The following is a 13,397-nucleotide window of genomic DNA, read 5'->3' as shown; positions in this document are numbered from 1 at the left end:
CATTGTGCACTGAGGTTGGCAAGTGAAAAGGCATCACCTCTTCTCACCTTTGTACTAATTATCTTCTTTAACGCCATCTAATCTCTGGAAGGATTTTGAATTGTTTCCTATTTTATTCAGAGACAGGTACAGGTAATTAGCAATATAATTTTAGCCTGGTTTCTTTTCAATATTTGCTAAAAAATCTAGCGAAAACACATACGAAGTGTTATTTAAAAACAGGCAATTTCTGTTAGGTAGTTATGTCCTGAGTATTATTCAGAACTTGGATATGTGCTGGACGTGTCTAAATCTAACTAAAAGTGAAGGGCACAGACTGAATGTAAACCACTGACAAAATGCAACAGACTGTATGGCAGAAGGATTTTTATTTTTTTTTCTCCGATGCAAGATATGTAAGGGCAAGTTGTGTGAATTTTTCTTGAACTGAGAAAAACAGTGGAAGGTGAAGCAGCTGGAATTCTGTATCCCAGCATACTCCTAAATAGCACCCACTGCAGCAAGCCAAATTCTCGCTGGCTTGCTACCCTTGAACAATACACATAACAACTATAATACTGAAAAATCTATAATACGTAACAAAGGCAACAGAACTACATTTGAAACATTTATCTACATGTGCCAGGGATTTAACAAAGTTGAAACAGACCGACAGTGTCTAAAGAGTACTTCTTTCTGTTTGTGAATTACTCACAGAAATCATGACAATTTTAAAACAACTCATCCTTACACAAAATTATTCAACAAAAATATGTTAGGCTTATTCTGTTTGGTGGGCTTGACTGAGTAGATAATGTTGGTTGTGAAAGAACCCTTGCTCCTCCCCAAACTTGCCACGTATTGGAAAAAAAAAAAAAAAAAAAAGCCATAAAGGAGCTTAAAGCATTTGAAGTGTGACTTTTAGGTATTTTAATTTTAATCCTTAAAACCATGCTCAGCAGCACATTAGCTCTCTAGATATCTCAAGTTCATAAGTCATTTGCCTAGGAAACTACAGTTCTGCTCCTGCAGACACATAAAAATATCTCAGTCTGGTAAGTACACAGCTTCTTAGCTTATGCCAAATCCTTTCAAGATACAGTCAGCTTGGCATCGTTGCTTCAAACCCAGTGAGGGGCCAAATGGCAGCGTGTGCACTACTGCTACTTTTATGGGGTCTGACTTTGCTGAAAACAGTGACTGTCTTCCAGGTGAGCTGGAGTTGGAACTGAATCTCAATTCTCACCTTTGCCTGGGAGAAGTAAAACTTGCATCTTTCAATGAAAAAAAGAAAGTGTGAAAGATTTGCTCGTTGTACCTGCTTTCACACACACACACACTTCCCTCCTGAGTTGAAAAATACTTAGTTGAAAAAAGTAAGGAAAACACCGTTGCCATAAACAGCACAAATAAAGGTAGCTGATGAGCGCTCTTATCTCAGACTGAAGGGGGAAGCAGAGAGGGAACAGACTGTGTTGTGATGTAGCCTAAGATGCTCTGTTCCACACATAACTTTGAAAATATTGAAAAAACTCAAGCACAAATTCACAGTATCCTGAACACATTTCAAGAGAAGGATAAGGGGATAAATTTTGTGTGCAGGCAGAAATTAGAAACACACCTTTATGAGCAACCCATGAGACTACTGAAATACACAATTCCATTAACTGCAGTACACCATTAAGTCTTGCCCTTGAAAATTCATCACAGACAGGAGTCATTAGTTTATTAAAAATTAGTCCACAGTCTGATAGCTAGGAGAAATCATTAGGTAAACTGAGTTTCTAGGCTTTTCAAAAGCCAAAGAAAACAAAACAACTTCTCATAAACAATTCAGTAAGAACAGAATATTTTCCTGTTTCGTCAAGTTACCAACTGACCAAAACAACAGTCTCTGACTTTTTTAACACATCTCTCAATTCTGGTGTTTGCCTTAAGAAAACAACAGATAAGATTCATGTATATTTTTCTGAAGCTGAATCCTGTTACCATTTTTATAAGGTCACGTACTGAACACGGGAAATTGAAAACCCTGTGGAGGAAAAGTACTGTTGCAAATGTGCTGATTCCTATGAAGGTTTTGGTGTTTGATTTGTTTTGTGTTTGGGGTTTTTTTTTTCATTTCTGAATTGATTTAACTTTCTCCTAACACTTTATCCTTGAAAATATAACCTTTTCCTTTAGAGTTCTTCCTGCTTGAATTGCTTGATATTTTATAAACAATACTTAGACCTGTTTCATTTGATGTTCAAATTCAAATAGAGAAAACATAAGGCTCTGGGCCATATAATGCCTCCGGTATAAAATATCTTCATTTCTAAAATGAAGTGAGCTTTAGGATTATAATTTTCTCCAAAGTTCATTGAAAGCCAAGGAATATTTTAGTCTTTTTTGACTTAGCCTTATTGTTTCACTGCTTTTTTGCCTTCACTACTTAAAAAATTACTCTCTGCTGTGACAGGACTTCAGTTTTCTGCAGAATGGGTTTGCTAGACGTATTCTGCAAGACTATTTACATTTATCAAATCTACTTACTGATTATAAATGAGTGACTTTCACTTACAGTCAAGGAAAAACCATGGATTTTTCCAAAATAGTAATGTCTGAATGAATACTTCTTAGTCATATTTCAATCATATTTTTTGAACTAACAATGATAAAGTCATGAACTCTAATGTATTTGAGCATGTATTCTTTACCAAAGACATAAGAACATACAGTTTGTAAAGCAAAACAAATTAGACAAATAAATATCAATAATTTAAGACCTTTAACTTTCAATGGAGTGCCTGCTTTTCCTTTTAATTCTATAAATGTAAAATAATGCCTTTATAGAATAGGATATAATCTTTCCATCTTGGGAACAGGCCCGGAGACTGATGATCTGATATTCTTTTCTAACCTCTAAAGAGACTGTAAGCAACCAAGCAAATCCGATATCCCTTTCAAACAATAATGAAAAATTACTAAACCTAATTAAATGTCATTTTCTTGCCCCTCTTCATAGTTCTGTACAAGGAGTATGAAAAAACAAAAAGTTTATTTATAATGGATGATATCAAGTTATGATCAATACTCATGTAAAATTTAGCATCTGATTTAAATCAGCTTGATACAATGCAAAAAAGGTGAATAATACACGAAGTTCTTCCTCCATGAGTGCTGCTTCACACCACTTAAGATGTAAAGGGTGTTCATTTAAAACATAACCCACAACTATTGCAAAATATTTTAGCCTTAAGGTGTTCGCATAAAGTTAGAAACCAGCTACGCCAGAAGCACAGTTAAAAGGAGTAATTAGATTCTCGCACCATACCGCCTCCCGGCAAGAAAACTGTTTATGCTCTTCAATGATAAACATGAGTGGTTTTAAATATATAGCATGGGGACAGGCAGTACTGAGCACTGTAAGCATGTTATCCTGAAGGTTCTGAAATTATTAATGAGCTGCAGGACTCAGTCTTTTATTGAATTAATTATAATCAATCAAATCTGCCTGACTCAAGCAAAAGGCAACTAATAGCTGGATGGGCACAGTTGTTTATCACTTTGAGGTGCTGATTATTGGATTTGCTAGTCCTTTAGGGCATTCATCTTACCCCATCTTAGTCAACTAAGACCATTAGAGGTCTATTTTTAGGTATTTGTAGGTCTTTTCTGTAGTTACTGAACAGACACAAACATCTCTAGAAGATACTTTTTCTCTCTGCATTACAATTTTAATTTAGGATCCTTTGGGATGAATTATCTTCTGGATGTTCTTCATATGTCAGCATGAGATATTGAGAGGCACCTTAGACAACTGTCTCAAAATACAGTTTATACGGTTTGTATTAGGCAAGATAATCCACCTCCTGGAGAGTGTTGGAGATCTGCTGTGGAACAAACTGGATTTGTGGACCTATTTTAAACACAAGCTTTTGTAACACTTGAATGTTAAAAATAAATTGCATTCTGTATAAATCCCACCATATTCATACAATGTTAACTGCATAATTCCAGTCATTTTTTTTTTCCCTCTTCACGGTACTTTATAAATATTAATCATTTAAAATACATAGGAAGTAAAAATAAAACAAATGAGACAACTAATAAGGGACTTAGTCTTAAGTTAGATGCTGCATTTGAGATAGCTACTCAAGCAGTCACAGAGGCTGTGTCTCAGAAAATATATCCTGTAAGTGGTTTTCAGGTTAGACAGAATAAGTCCATTTTATCCTTTCAATATAATGCTATTTCTTCCAATAATGATAGCTGTGGCAATTTTTCTCTTCCATTCTGTTATTGAAGGAGGATTAAGATATTTCTAATGTCATAAAAGTACTCTTTTTGAAAGAGTGATGGTTATTAAAAAAGTGCTCTAAAATTAGGTGATTCAAAGGTGTCAGGATTCATGCCTAACAGACAAGCTTAGCAGGTAATGACTGGGGGACACAGAGCTACTACTGGTCTAGACATCCCTTCAAATGGAAGCAATTTTCTTTGAGGACAGGGAAAAAAAAGTAATCATGGAACAAAAATACCAAAGGATATTGACCTTCTGCTCTCTGTCAGGTTTGGTTGATTGGATGAATATAGTCTAGGCAAGGTTTAACAGTATCTTACAATCCACCTGATTTACCATAGGGAAGACAGCGAAGAGAGGAGTTTTTACCATTTTACCAAATTTTGCAGTTGTAATCAAAGACAGTTGGTTTTTTGTTTTGTTTTTTTTTAATATAGAAATGGAGTGGGTTATGTTGAGGGCTATTGAGCTAGCACTTACAATGCTGCTTTATAAAAAGGCAGCTACCAGATTTCAAACAATATCACATAGGAAGAAAGTACTGAAGGGCTTTCCTCTACAGGTACTCTGGGCCAAAGATAGAGTAAAAGTAACTTAGAGACGTTAATTCCATTTGTTTCCAGAAAGCTAGTTCTATTCTAGATCTTTGAAACACAGTATAGGAGGTCCTATTTTTCTCTACATGGCAAAATAAAGATATATACTACCTCAGCAAGATAGAAAACGAGAGGTAGATGAAAGCTAATTTAGCAAACTGAGAAGCTGTTGAACAAACAAACCATTATCTCTCCTAGAATAAAAGCCAGGCAAAGAAAAACAAAGAATTAAAAAAGAGTAACCAGCGTGTGATATATAAGGACAATTTTCCATAAATTTGTAGCTAGTCTTCACTTTCAGAAAACTGCAACCTTATGTCATGAATTTATGGTTTCTACCTGTGCTTTACTCTTGCATTTTGTCCTGAGTGAGCGCCAGTTAATACCAGGGATCAGAGAATTGCTCCCTCTCCCACACTCCTTTCCTGGTTCACATTTCCTCATACCTGGTCCGTATTTTATAGCGGTGCTCTGCATGTTCAGGAGAGCTCCCAATCTGCTTCCCATTAAACCTCAAAGGCTAAAGTACACCCTCAAGCAGAGTGACAAATGAGTGGTCTTTCTGTTCACCAAGATATTTCATCTCATTTCCTTAAGAGCATTTGGAGATTGTTTGAATCTCTACTCTTTTGCTACTCAGACACTTTTTCTTCACTTTTCCTTAGATAATTGTTGGAATTACTCCTAAAAATAACTTTTTAAATATTAGATTTGTTTACTTGAAGACTGGTATAGCGACATTTGAATGTGTGGCTCTACATCAGCACTCTCCTGTTACCACTCACCATCTAGAGTTGAGTCTGTGGCGTATTTACACTTCTCCTGATTTTGTTTGGAAGTTAAATATCTAATTCTAGTTCCAGAGGGCTGAAATCGTATCTTGCCATTATTTACTTCATTTTAATGGGTTCCAGTTCCAGAACTTTGTTTTGTTGACTTTTTTTGTTGTTGTTGGGATTTTTTAACAGTCGTCTTTTCTAATTCTTATCTACACTTTTAAAATAGAGGGTGTGAGGCATTTACAATTCTGATTCACTCTCTGCATGCAAGTATGTGTATATAGTGCTTCCTATTTTCATGCTTACATTTTGTACCTTAGTGATGTAGTGTGTGAAAACAAAAGCTGCTCAGTCTTCCTGAAACTGGATATCATTAGTATGACCTAAAAAATAAGTTGCTTGGTTACTTCAAACACTAAATAAATGGCATTTGTATGGCTGCATTGAATGTTGAGGTAGGTATGACAGGGCCACCATTCAGCTTTCATTAATGTAAATCATTGCCTGAAAAACTGCTGAGAAATTTAATTGTCTTCTGGAGCCTGGGAGGTACATCTTGTAAAGGTGAGAATGACAAGGTTGTTGTCAACATACACTGGAAGCAGGTTTTGAAGAAAATACTTCAGCTAAGTGAAGAATGTAAAGCTACTGCCTTTTCCAAAGTTCAAAAGTTAAACAAGAAACACAGAAGCATTCTTGTCATGTCTCCTTTCTAAGCTGAAAGTCAATAGTAGACAGACAGACGTGTGTGAACAGCTTAGTTTGGTGTGCTAAATAAAGAATTCTGTGGCCATTATCAGATGCTAGTTTGCTTTTCATAAACTCAATTTGATTGTAAGAGCGGATGAAGGGAGAGTTTCATGGTGTCTCAAGGACAGTGTTTGTGATACATGTTTAACTACTTTTGGTTGAGCCTTGAAGTTTCTAGTGAGGTATGATTCTCTTTGATCTCAGTGTCTTGAACAAGGACTCAGGACTGGAATATTCATTAATATTGGTACTAAGCTATTATATCTGGAGCTTCTCCCTATACTGTCTCAAAACAGCATCAATATGATTAATACATGACACAGTTTATATTAAGTTACCAATTACCTTAAAAAAAAAAAAAAGACACAGCTGGTCATACACAAGTTGTTAATCACAGAACACACCAAAATTCATAGAAAATTCTGTTTCATGAGTACAGAATAATAGAATATGAAGTCACAGTATGAATATGTGCATAGCGATGTTACATCTTTTGTATACGGTGAGGCTTCATTCATTATCTCTCCACAAACTTTTTTGATGATACAGTCTCTGACTAATGCATTTTTCTAGCAATACTGCAGCACATTTGCATGAAGTGTGTGTGTGTGCATAACCGTTACATAAGGAAAGTCTCTTAGCCTTTTTCAAATGCAGCTTTCTAACAAGAAGTTTAACAACAGAGGGGCTACAAGATTTTGGTGCTATAAACAAATAGGAAGTTTTACTCAAGGCTTCTGGGTAGGCACAGACCATACAGAGGTTTTGGCTCTGCTTCTTTCTTACTAAGGATCAGCTGTTTCTTGGGTTTTTTTGCTAATTATCGGCTGCAGGATCTGACTGAACTGTAGTCCAGTTCAGCAAACCTGAAATGATCTAACCTCCACTGCATCCATTGTCAGTATAAAACTAATGCACAACTTACCAAATTGTTAAACAGACAACTGCACATACCCATTTGAAGACACAAGCAATGCAAATACATTGACAAATTGCAGAATGCTGTGAGCGTGCTTCACTTTATGCCTAGGTTCACAGACCAAAATGCTAACCTCACTCCTCAAAGGAATAATGCAGTCTTCAGTAAAGCACAGATTCATTTCAATTCACTACAAGATGCTAACTCAGGTTTAATAAACACTTAGATATCAGAGCACTAGGTTCAGCGTAAGTTCTATGCGGCTGCAGCCTGAAATATTTATAGCTTATATTCAAAATTTTCTCAACATTTATATATCTGCTATTTCTGAAGAAGTTTGTATTTACAAAGAAAACAGTACTACCTGCGTTGAAGATACACTCAACACATAAAACAATAAAGTTCCCAAGCTGCTGCTAGAAATATGACTGACAGAAGAATAAGTATATTCTGGAAATCTAAAGACAAATTTTAATAGAACTATTCAAGAAGCAAAATGAGTGACTAGAACTGTACTTTTACAGAGATAGTCTTTCTGTACTTTTCTTAGATCCAAATGAAATAGCAGGATACCCAGACAAATAGTGGTATGAAGTATTAGATTATGTATAATTTATCTCTTTAAAAACACAGATGTGTTTTTAAATAGTAGATATGGCACAGATATATTGAAAACTATGAATTCGTGCTAACACTTTCTCACTTGTAAAATTTTAGAAATTATACACCGAAATTTGCAATGCTAATTTGGACTTTCAAAACTGCAAAGATGTGATTCAGTAGGAACCTTTGCTCAGAAGAACAAAAGGCCAAGATTTACCCTCTCCCATGCTTCCTGTGCCAAAAATTTGCTCTGTAAACACTTTCTGGTAGCAATGGAATCAACACAAGATTGGAACTATAACTAAAACATGATTATATAAACATACCTTAAGAAAAAAAGAAAATAAAATAAGCGTTCAAGACACATTAGCAGTAGCACATCAATATCTTCTGTTTTACAATATCTATTGTTTTGACAATATCTTTTGTCGATGAATTGATCCCAATCAGCTAAACAGACGGACGGGAGAGTCTAAGGGCAAATATGGAATAATTTTGATGGTTTCAGAATTTCAAAAACACCTGTGCTGCTTATTGCAATGCATTGTGAAAATTCACGGAGTACCAGCTACATAGTCCTCAAGGGCTCTCATTTCCATTTGCGTTGTGGTGTCCTAATAGCTCTCTTGTACAGTGCTGTGGTAATTATGGAAGAAAAAAAAAATGCAATAGTGATGCAGAGGCAAACAAGGAGGAAAGAAGGACTTTCTGTTTTCATTTAGAAAACAGCTTTAGAATGGAAAGGATTTAGGCTCTGTTTTTCCTTAGATTAAGCTGCTATGAAAGGTACTTGGGGAGGAAGACCTCACGGGGAGGGAGGACCCAAAGAAACCCCAAAGCCAACCAATGAATCAAAAAAAAAAAAAAAACCCAAACAGTGGTGTGAAACGTTGTTTGAAAAGGAAGATTATGCGGTTAGAACAAGCTATTGGATTTGAGGCTAACTTTCCCTTTTTCCATGCAAACAGAAAATAAATCTATTGCAACCTTACCCACAGATAGAAGACACATTCATCTCTGGAGAGACTAAGTGTGATAAGGCAAAACATTACATAAAATGAAATTTGCAGAAGCAACCAAGTTTTCTTCAGTTTCAGCAAATTCAAAAGTTTTCCCATTTCTGACCAAAGTTCCTCCCGATGCCCAAAATACAGGCAGCGTTGACAAGGGTCTGTATTTTGACAGAAATAGATTTTGACAGATACAAAGCCCTGCCTTGGCTTTCTCCATCTCTCTTTTTCCACACTACCTTCTCTCCTCCTCAGTATTCACTTGATTTCCTCATGTGTTTTGTTAATCACAGCTCTCCATTACACGTTGCTTCCTTTTACCTTTCCAGCCACTTTCTTAAGTCAGCAGATGGCTCAACATTTCTTCCTACCCAATTGTCCCCGCAATTTGATGATATGCAGACTCACAAAACATTGATCCCACATGTTTAATGCTCGCCAACAAATTCAATCCAGTCTGATCATTCCCTTTTACTCCTCCTCCACCAAAATCAATCTACATCACTCCAGAGTTCCTGTTTTTCCTCGCAAACTGAATTTTTGCCCATTTCTTTTTTCCAGCTAAATTGGCATTTACTGCTTGTTTCCTGTTTTTCAAATAACCACATGAAATGTGAAATTAGCTAATAAATAGTATTTGAAGTTATGCTAAATAAGGGGGAAATACCTTGTATCAGCAGCTGTTTTCAACAGTTATTTGATTAGTTTAATTTGAAATATTTTGTCACACTGCAGTAATGAGAATTCCTGAAAAATCAAACATTTTGCTTTATAAGACAGTTGTAAAAGTGGCCTTGATGATTTAGTCACATTTCTATGTATAATATATAATGAACTGTACTCTCTACATTTAATATAGATTACATTTTTTAAAAAGTTCTAGAGCGTTCACTCAATTGTAGCTTCTTATTCATCACAGTAAATTCATTTGTAAATCCCCTTTCACTAAGCAGTATTTGGTAATCAGTACAAGGGAACATGGCAGCGTCATATGTTAAATATTGATGACCATCAATGCAATTAGTGAAGAGATTTCTCTGGGGCTCCAGATCTTTTGTAGACATCACTGGCTGTTAAGCTCCTTTAAAAAAAAAACAAACGGTGCTTTCAAAACAATATTTGATTTAGTGAGAGGGAGGGGCTTAATGAATCAGTCAGGACATTTACTGTGTATAATCAGAATTCCAAGCAAAGAAAGTAGGAACCAGAATTTAAAAGAAATGGTGAAAGAAAACTTACACAGAAGAATGTTTTATAAGATGTGAACACCAACTACTTTAGCCTGACAGACTATGTCTTGTATAGCCATTTACCTGGGGCTTGGGTCTATGCCCTACAGATTCCCCCAAAAGTGCTTCCACAACTATTGTTCTTGAGAATTAAACTTTTGAGTGTAACATTACTGATGTAAGAGCCTGGCAAATGATGGAAGCTTTTATGCAATATAAGAAATCTAAATAATGGTAATAAATAAAGATATAGGCAACATATACTCCGAGTGTTACCAGTACCCAGCCAAAGAAACAACTTCTACATTGGGGTCTTTCAAGCTTCTTGCTTGTATAAAATAGTCTGCTATTATCAATACCTTATCTCCACTCAGGTGAAGCTAGCTAGTCACAGACAGTAGGTGCAGATCATACAGTACTTGCAGAAGCAGCTATTATTACATGAGAGAGGCCTGATTTGGATGTCTCAGAAACAGTAGCAAATGAAGAATAAGAAAGTGCCTGTCAACTCAGCAGGAAGCTCAGTGCAACTCTCTGTAGAAGGTAAAATAGCATTCAGTGCCTGAGCAACGAAATTTCCTTCGCAGCAGGCCACAACAAGCTTCCATGGACAAATCAGCACATCAGCAAAAGGCCTTTCAAGAACTGCTTGTGCTGTGGGACCATTTATAATCTTTTCTTTCTCTGCTCTCCTCTTGCAGAGAAGAGTTCTGGCTGGAGGACAAGCTGAATGAAACCAAGAGGCTTCAGAGAGAACTCTGTTCCCTCCAAAATCTGTTCTGCTCTGCATTTTCTTTGTTCTTTCATTCATCCTGCTCCCTTTCTCCCCTCAAGGGAGGAGCAACAAGCTGCAAGAACAGATGTTTCTAATTTCATTAGACACTTCATACTGATATGCTGAGCTTTACTTCCTAGTTAAGCAATGACAAGACTCACCGTATCTCATAGGAATAGCATGATTCTCAAGAGGAGCTAATACATATATATGTATTACAGTCCAAAATTGAATTTCTTATGTCTATATTAAACCATAAATGGCATTTTTATGCGCTTAACAAAATCATTGCCAAAGATTACTTAGTAAGAACATGTAGCTAAATAACATAGTTAAGCATTTTTAAAAAAGTAAAATCTAACGTTATTGTATGAAACAAATATGCAAAACCCTCATAAGGCTCCAAAATATCTTTCTCCAAACAAATGCCTTGAATTGCTTTTTTTAAAAAATTTTCTGAAATGTTAAGTATCAAATAAGTTCAATCCATAGATCCCATTTTTTCCCCATTATTTGTTTCTTTAACTGCTTCTTTATCCCTCTTGATCCCAATTAGTGAAATTTTTTAAGACTTGTTAATCCAGAAAAAGCCAGAAAACAAAACATGCATGCTAATTTACTACGGGCACCCAGCTGGAAATTTTCTGGTTTAAAAGACAAAAGCAAATCCAAAAATTAACTTTCTGTTTTCCTCTAGTCTATCCTGTACACAGGGGGATTCTGATCCTGGTTATTCATCCCTGACAGAGAACTGTCACCCAGATTTCAAAAATCCTCTTAAACAAATATGAGTTGTTGAAATCAGTCTTAAAAGCTGGGGAGATGCTCATTTTCTTATAAATCAGGTTTCTGCAGCAGGATATGCTTTTGTTAATTTTAAATGGAAAAAAAGAGTTCATTGTCAAGATCAGAATAAGTACCTGAAAACGAAACAGTGAAAACTTACTTGCCTGTACTATAGCTGCAGGATGTATTTCTCTTGCATTCTGCCTCCATAAGGGTTATATCAATTTGAGCCAGGTGTGTGTAGTTAGGTTGGAGAAACTCAGCTGACATGAGTATTATAGTAGTGTTTTAAAACTAGTGTAATTGCAATCATTATGAGATTGTATAAGTCTGGAGTTCCCAGAAATTGCAGCCTAATAATTTTTGTGATTAACATAATTTCAAATTAAGAAGCGTAACAGTAGTTTTACACTGGCATATTTGTGACACAGCAAAACTTAAAAAAAAATCCTGCATGGAGCTAATTTGCACATAGTCCTTTTTTTTTTTCTTTTTTTTTTCAAACGAAGATCATTAGTATCTCCTGAATGTGAGAGCTGCTATAATGTCTAAAAGCGAAGTAGTGGGTTTATTAAGATGTACATATACAGAGTAAAATGTGATGTATACAAACACTAAAAAGTCCTTTAGGAATGACTCTAGAGATCATTTTAGCTATAAGGAATATGATCATTAAAAAAACCCAGAACAGAAATATATAATTTGAAAACACTAGAGGGATAGGCTAGGAGAACCCACTTACCTTTCCTGCGAAGAATAATAGCATGCCCAAAGTCAGGAACAAAAGATGGTGAAACAGAGTAACTAACCAACCTTTAATAACAAAACAGATTTCTCCAAAAGCATTGCTATGCCATCTAGCCTCCCCACCTAACTTGATTGCTGGAGCAGATACGGAGGAAGGTTATTAGAAGACTAATCTAAAATTTTGTTGTAATCTCTTGCTTTTCTTTTTTTTTTTTAATCTAAACTTGTCTAGCTCCAAGGCTGAATTCAGATGGTAAAATGTATTTTTTAATTCTTTAACAATATATCCAAATAAAACAGATGAGTATCCTAAAAATAAAATAAAAAATTTAAAAAGCCTTGCCAACCATCTACGAATTCCCATAAGCAGGCATCTCAGAAGCTGCAGTAAACTTTCTACTCTAAACTGAAAGATTTAGTTTTAGGGTTGGTGTTTTGAAGCATCAGATCTCAGGGTAAAACCTTAAAACCTCTTATGAGAGAAATAATCTGGATCCCTTCTGACAAGGAACAAACAGCCAGAGACAGAACATGGTATCAACTGTCCCAAAGCGATGAGAATCTTATTCACTTTATATTCCTTTATTTAATATAATTCTGCAAAAATGCAGTTTTTGAATCATGTATCTGGACAAATTAATAAAATGCACTATAAAGGGAAAAAAACCCAACATAATAAAGCCTATGTAAAAATCACACCCCTCACCCCCCAAAATTTTATCTTGTATTTACTACTTTTTGTATGTCAGAGCAAAGCAATGGAGTACGTTTTGTAGAAAAAACAACAGTGTGAATAAAACACCGTGAATATGAGAAAAGGCCATTCGGCCTAAAGAGCATTGGCCTTCATAATACATATGTTCCCCTAGGATAGTATCTAATTACTTCCTGAATGGCTGCAACATTTGTTCCAACATCTTTACCCACTACTGCATTCAA

The sequence above is a fragment of the Larus michahellis genome, chromosome 9, assembly GCF_964199755.1.
Source record: "Larus michahellis chromosome 9, bLarMic1.1, whole genome shotgun sequence".
NCBI classification, from domain to species: domain Eukaryota; kingdom Metazoa; phylum Chordata; class Aves; order Charadriiformes; family Laridae; genus Larus; species Larus michahellis.
This window is presented reverse-complemented; position numbering follows the sequence as displayed.